Source organism: Rhyacophila brunnea, unplaced genomic scaffold, assembly GCF_057557595.1.
Source record: "Rhyacophila brunnea isolate RB1 unplaced genomic scaffold, BYU_Rbru_1.0 scaffold_19, whole genome shotgun sequence".
Classification (NCBI taxonomy): Eukaryota; Metazoa; Arthropoda; class Insecta; order Trichoptera; family Rhyacophilidae; genus Rhyacophila; species Rhyacophila brunnea.
In genome coordinates, this window is record NW_028232848.1 from 1785646 (window position 1) to 1794130 (window position 8485).

Sequence of the window (8485 nt, forward strand, 5' to 3'; positions counted from 1 at the left end):
AACGAAATATAAATTGCCATATAAATTCAACATGCGTCCATTTAATGTTATGTTTATTGTTTTATTAGTAACAATAATAATATATTCATTGACGTATTTTCTTTTTTAAGTAAACGGGTAACATTTTTAGTCATCTTTACACGATTTAAGAATTAATACCCCCATCGCCATCACGAAACAAATTGACGTATTCACACCTCGACATTCGGTCTCCGATTGCCAGCGAGTCCAAAATTTCATTGCGCCTATAGTTGAAAATTATTTGCCGTTTCACTGAAGTATCGTCTTAAAACATATATTTTTATAATGAAAATTAAAAAATAATTCGAATTACTTACTTACATTTCAGTGGCTTATCCAAAGATTATACATAATCTGCATAAATAAATGTTGAACACCACTATTTTGGTATTGAATTATCTTCTCTTTTATACATTTTGTCCTCAATTCTATCTTTCATAGTATGTATTTAACAATATAATATATTATATCTGTAACAGGATACATTAATTATTTAGTTGCCGTTAGAACACAATATCTCATAATAGAAAATGTTCCCAATTTTTTTTTAGATATGACAATGAATATTAACAAATATTTATTTACATATATTTCTGTTGAAAAAACTAATAATGAATTATTAGTGCCTTCAAACTGTTACTTTTGAATGGATTAAATAAAAAAATATGCTGAAAAACCTGAAAGATGTCCAGATAATTTCACAGATCGGAACTGTGATGGCAAATGGTTATAACTGCTGTTTACACAATTTTACAGAAGAAGAAAGTTTTATAATCAGTCTGACAAGTTAGTTTACAATATATTTTGAAGTATCTTATATCAAAATAAGCGGAATCAGCATCCAAAAACAAACTTTTAAACAGGATTTATTGTTATATATCTTGCATTTTTTGACATATCAACTTTTTTCACATTTGGTCATCTTTTAACATTTTTGTGACCAATAAAGCTGCAGCTCCAATATTTTGCCACATCAAACAATTTGGAATATATTGTGGAAGAAAACTTAAAAAGTGAAAAAACACAGTTATAACCATCTGCCATCACAGTACCGAGATATTAAAATTACATATTACCAATAATTCTGTATGCGAAAAGAAAAGAGAAATAATTACAAGATAAAAAGAGCTTTTTATATACAATGTTTTTCAATTTTCTGTTGAATCATATAAACTTGACTTAACTAGCTTAAACGATCAAAAAAATTTGTACTTGATAGAAATAATACTGAAATGTCATATTGATTTCCATAGTAACGCACGTATATATTAATATTAATAATTTAGTTGCTAGGAAACACTTAGCAACCAATAATAGTTTTACTTTTTACGGATTTCTTCCGAAATAACTTTTCATACAAAACAGAATTAACTGAAAATGAATTCAATTCTACTTAAAGATGGCTAAAAATATTAAAAAAATGCATTGGCATCGTGTTCTGATATATTCTAAAAGTTTCAAATGTCTAGCTAGTCGGGAAGTTAGTTAAAAATCGATTGCAAGATTTGTACCGGACAAATAAGAATACGAGCTAAGAAAAACGTTGTAATAAATCTTTACTTTTCATGAAAGACAAAAACAGATTCGTTTTGGAACAATATTGTATGTACGTGAATGTCTATGTTGTTGAGAGCCGTGTTGATTTGACTCATCCATTTTCTGCATGAATGTATGAATAATGGGTAATTTGACATATTGAACTTATTTAAAATAGAATCTGACTTATCTCCCCTATCCGTTCGCACACAGAATAATTTATACATAGTTGGATTTCTTAAAGCAATCGGAAGTAAAATTATTTCACAAAATCACTACAAGAAGTGGGTAACTGAAATATCGTTAATAACATATTTATATATAAGTGTTATTAACATATAAAATATTTATATATATATATGTTATTTATAAGTTGAAATAACACAATATAAGTAAGTGACTTTTGTATATGACAGAATTAGGAATCATAAGTTAACGATATAACATTGAAACTGCAGGGTGAACGTGCAATTATATAAATTCATATCAATTGAAAACATTTGTATATAGGCTTAACCGACTCTCACATCTAAACTCATATGAAGACATAGGCACCTATCGAGTCCCGCGTAACCTCTTGAAACGTGTATATTGGGATGCGGCGACGGGCGAGCCGGTATAGGAATGACCAATTCGTGGGTGTGCATATGCTTCGACTTCGGCTGCGATATGTTGCTAGCGGTACTAGAGGTTTTTTTTCAAACTAAAAAGTCACATTCCACCAATGTGCAGAGTTCCATTTGACAAAGTGTGTTTTGTGAATAACGATGATGTCACATCGACGTATTCGACACGTTACAGACGAGATAAGTTTTGAAGTGCGAGCTGGCTTACGGATTACGTTTCTCCTTTCAGTATTTTCAGATACGTAACGAGGTTTGATATGAAAGAAATAGTAAAATTCAATATAATTTCAAATCATAATAAATAACGTTCACTGTTAACAGTATCAATGCTACATCAAAATAAAAAGATAAGATACATAATAACAAAAACACTGAATATAAATAAATTTTATGGATTTCGATGAATATATTATTTGGTAATACAGTACAGTTACAAAAATTGTAAATTAAAATATAATATACTTATTTGATTTTACAGAATTATCCGAGAGTTAAAATTGTATTTGAAATATTTTTCAATAACAGCCTCTGGGAACGAGTAAAATTTGAAAGTCTACCAATAGCGTTTATAAGGCACAAAATGAATCAATTCAATTTAAATTGGTACAGCCACCGCATGAAATCGTGATAATTCAAATTTCAATATTTCATACAAAACAAAAGGGCTTTGTGTGAAATGTTGGACTTTGCAATTGTCTGATTCCGTGCCGGTCACTCTAACGATGGCACGATAAAAATTGTGTTTAGTAAATTTAAATAATACTGAATTACTTACTGGCATCATATAGTGCAAGGGTAGTCAACCTTTTTATACCAACCGCCCACTTTTATATCACTGTTAGTAGTCAAATTTTCTAACCGCCCACCGGTTCCACAGTGATGATTAAGCAGAGTTACAGTAAGTTAAAGCACTGTTACAGCTGGGTGCTGTGAGAGGAGATGCGCGAGCTATTCAGGGACGAGGCTCTTTTGTTTGTGGTCGCACTATAACGCCATTTAGTTTCACTTACATAACGTGAACTAAACTTATGCGAGGGCAATACAAATAGTATATTTTCTGAAATTTAAATTGTCACAGGGAATTATATGAAAATGTTTTTGAAACTCATAACACCCACCATGAAAGCTGGAACGCTCACCAGTGGGCGGTAGGGACCAGGTTGATTACTCCTAATATAGTGGATGACTACGCTCCAGTGGCCCCCAACCTTTCAGTTAGCGAAATCACATGTGATTCTTAAAATACCCAAAAGATAATATTGAATAATTATACTCGGCATCATGCCGACTAGCTTGTTTCTTCCTCAAGGCAACCACTGTATTCTGACATCCTGAAAGGCTGCTAAATACTTACCGTCTTTAGGAAGTATTCGGTGTAACTATAGGTGCTCATATGACTTAATCTGAAAGATTTATTAGTGACAGGAGATTCCTAGAGGTATCGTGTGGATGTGGTATCCATATGCTACATTTAAGGAGCAAATATATAGGCCAAGTATTACGTTAAAATTACATGTAATGACACGTTTCTGTCGACCATCAGCATTATAAAAATGTCACTTTAAATCTGGTCGGACATAGTGAAATAAAATTAAAAAGTTGATATTATCGCCAGACCGCAGAATGCCACATGACACTACAGTGTCACCATCATGCAATCCGTCGTTGGTTTCATAATTATCACTATTCATTGTTTGAATAGACAACAATATATTAAACACAATCAGTAGCTATATTACTCGTCCAAATACAATTTTCGACAGTTTGCGGCGACGTTTTAAATAAGAAAATATGAAGACTGTTTAACAAGCTGATTACAAGATACTTTTTGGTCTACTTGCAATTTTTAACACTAGCAACACAAACATACATTATAAGCTAAACACAAGCGTCAAGATGATCCAATTGGTTTCTGAATCATACATACTTGAGTACCTTGGTATCAAAGTGGGACATGAGCCATCTGCAATAATTTACAGGAGAGGTGATTTTTCATTTCATATAAATATTGAAACATAATTTACATAAAAAAAATACTTGAGTAATGCTTAGAGGTTCAGAATCACATTTATTAAGTTAAATCTAAGATATTCATTTTGTAAATATCAAATATAATCGTTCAAAATTGCTTATGTCCGCTTTTGACACTAACTTTTGCGTTTGTCCGTGTTTGATACGCAAACGGCCGTACGTGTCCGCTTTTGACACAAAGTTTAATTTTTTTAAATAAAATTTCAAGGTAGTTCAGATTTCTTTAAATGACAAAACTTTACAATAAATGAAAAGTCGTAAAATTAATAATCATTCATTTTCTGGAGATAACAATTCACAGAAAGTAATTTTTTTTAATAAAATTTCAAGGTAGTTCAGATTTCTTTTATTGACAAAATTTAACAAATGAAAAGCCGTTTATGATGTGACTCAATTCCCTTGAGACATTTGATGAAATCAATGACAGAATTCATCATGTTTTCAAAGAGTTTATCTTTATTGGTCCACCTCTTGTTTCAATGGGTACTAACATGAGGATATCTTTTTTAAACCTTTGGAAGACTGATAACTCTGTAACATTTAACATTGATAAAAATGTGGCCCTGCATACTGGAAGACAATTTCCAGCATCGTTTAAAATGCTGTATTGAAATGTTGCCATTTTTTGTTTTATAAACGTTGACGGCGTCTTTTTGGTACGAGAGTTCTACAGAATTTCAATATAAAAGAATCTTGCTTGTCTTTAGCTAGTGTAGAATAAAAGGATTTGTGAAACTTCCTTATATCTGGCATTGTCAATAATCCGCATGGCCGCATTTAGGAAAGGTAGGCACAGTTTTATTCAACTTAGAAACCACAGTTTGAAAAAACATTGAACCACCCTTTTTGTGTCCATAGTATTTCTATGGAGGTAATAGCGTGTGTACATGCGTCAATAATGAAAAATACTCGTAAATAACGAGTGAAAATGCGCAAAGGCTAATATTCAAATATTATTATTCTGATAAAAACATAAAATTTTCCTTGGGCACATCATATTTTAACAATAAACCGCATTTAAAAAGATGCATTGTGATCGAAAAAGTTTTGTGGTGGTATTCTGGTAGTGCTTACTTTAAAGTCTTTTCTTTGGCCCTTTTCCACTCATTGGGCTTAACTACACCTTTTTTAGGATTCCTTGAGTCCATTTCAGAAGATTAAATACAATACTTATTCTTGAAAACCATTATAAATGCACTTATTTTGGAAAAAAACTGACACAGAACCTCTATTTTAGAACAATGTTATCAGACTGCCAAAATCCCGGCAGCCATGACAGTTTGAGTAGATTCCAGCTCAGTGATTGGCTGGCATGCAAATGTCCGTTGCCTGCGCGCACATATAAGTCAAGTGTCCGTTTTTGATACTATACACGAACTTTAAACACAAAAATCTCTATGAAAACGACCGTTTTCGATACTGTCGAAGGCATTGTTGAAAAGAGCATCACTAACACTACCAGAATCAATAAAAATATGAATTTAGTGGAATGTGGCTTATGTCCCACTTTGATACCAAGGTACTCACTTATTTATGATTGTTTATGGGGCATTAAAAATTTAGCCATTTGTAAACCTCATACCATAATATACAGTAAAACCTCGTTAATAAGAACACGGATAATTCGAAATTCGCCGTAATTTTTAAATTTTTGGAAAAAAAAAGCCTTTAATTCAAATTTCGTAATTCGAAATGATTTCAGAGTCCTGGCATACAAAAATATTCAATAAATCGTAATAAAGTACACTATTTCATGAGCAAGTCATTGAAAATTGTGACAGACTTTTCTTAAAACATCATAAATTACTTATTTTAAGAAGGTAATAAAAATAATCACTTAAAAAATAAGACACTTTATGACCCATTAACACACGGAATCGGAAATTTCGTAGGCACATCTATGACAGTAAACGAAATTAATGAAAATCAAAATATATTTATATATTAATATTTTTCCCCCATACATTTCGTAATTAGAATTTTTTTTTGATTTTCGGTCCCGTGGAATTTGTATTAACGAGGTTTTACTGTATAGGGTATTAAAATAAATAATATTATGTAATACGTGATAGGATGTGTTTGTTCGCTAAATATTTTAATAATAGATCCTCTCTAATGTCAGTTATTCATTATAATATAAATTGTCTTAGAAGAGAATAAAGTTTAGTCTTAATAAGTGCGTTGAAAAGTTTAAGTATTTATAATTCAATCATTAACAAGCAGTAATCTTCATAGGGTAATAACATTATAATAGATATTTAAACATTTTCTACCAACGATTCTTTGAACTATGAATAATAATTATTAATCCCAATACAATATTCAATTCGCCTATCTAACTAAACAAGCCAACAGAGTAGATACATTTCGTCAACAGTATAAAATATTAAAAACAAGGACACGGTGCATATGAACAAGATATTATATTTATAACACTATCGATTATATATAAAAGACTACGAGTAACTCTTGACTACGTAGGATACTGAATCGTAAACCAAATGAATGTTGTAACTCGAACGTCAGATATGTATTGTTTGTTTATACGTGCAATACATATTAGTAATAGCGCCTGTACACGTGCATAGATTTACCGGCAGCAATAGTGTGTATTTTATTTTAAACTATCGTGACAATAACTGTTTACACGTAAAACTGCTGACTGTCTCTCAATCTCATTCTTCAAGAGTAAACGAGACGCGATGTTATCATTTTATGGTACTATTTGACAGGTGGTGAAAATCGGTTAACCTCAAAATGAGTATAGTTGGTTTTTTTGTCGGCAGGTTCGCCACTATCGATAAAATCCCAACTGTCGCATGAAAATTCAGAAGCTTCCGAACTTTTTTGATTCACGCATGCAATCTTGCAACTGCAGGATAATACATGTTAACATGTACATTTTCTTGTTATGGCCGCGATAATAGGTACTTACTGTCAGCAGTAAATCCATGCACGTGTAAACGGGGTATAAAGCAAAGCTCATAAATGGCACTCAAATCAAGCGGTTCAATAACAATTGTATATCTTAGACAAATGTTTATAGACAGATGTGTGTATCACAAGATTGCTCACATAACCAAACTGACATCGAACACATCTGGGTGTCAAACGTGACCTCCCAATATGCATAAAACGTAAAGTGTTCAATCAATGTTTGCCAACATATTATATATGTGAAACATGGCATGGAACGTTGAATTTTTATGCAACATGTCAACACATTGGTACGGGGGAGATAGAAACTGGACAATTGCAGCATACAGTGGTACTCAAGGGACACTAGCAGAACGGCCATCTTAAAACCTGCCAAATCGACAAATCTAATCAAGTTTGGTGGAAGTGTATGGGAGTGAAAAACTAAGGAGTAAAGGTAGCTGAATCAGACCTACATTCAGCAGTGGATTGACCGGAGCTGTCTAGAAAATAATTAGATAAAGATAAGTTTTTAGGCACTATTTCAACAAAGCTAAATAATTTATTTTAAAAGTATCCAATGTCACAAGCATTCGTCGGGAATTTGGTTTAAATTAATAACCAGTAGTCAAGAGTCTTCTAATAATAGCATCTTTCAATACTTATAAATCAATTGAAACTTTCTAGAAATGAAAATATCAAGAATCTATAATATTTATATATTGATGCTTTATGAAAAATGTCTTTGTAACAGCACCTTCAGTCTAAATGACATTTCTGACAACAGGAATCTGTCAGGTCATGTCATTGAAATAAAAGATATTAGTAATTGAAAGAATTGTATGCATATTGAAAAGAATGCACATATCGTCACCTTACTATTAAGACCTCGTAAGTCTGATATTATGGAGAAATGAAGTTTGTTAGACAAAATTTTAACATTTTAAATCATATCAAAACCTCGGTTCTCTAGACTAGCATGTTGTCCATCTATCGACAAATTTTAAAAACTCATAGGTTTCGTGGTTTCAAACATGGAATTGAAATCTTGTATTTCACAACCAGTGTTAGCAGATTCATCTGCTAAGTACCCACGCATGTCCTTGCTCGATCGAACATGTTGACTTGGAAGCATGCTCGTCGTTGCGTCCACACGCTCGACACAGGACTCAGTCAAAGCGCACATTTTTTTTTAAATTAAGGAAACAAACAGTTACATTTTGATTACAAAAATTTAAAATATAATAATTAAAAGTTATTGCACATTTGCATGTCAAGCAAGATGTTAGATACATTGAGACATGTTCAAATGAGCGTAAAACCATTGAAAAAGAATGTGCGTGGACACTAAGCAA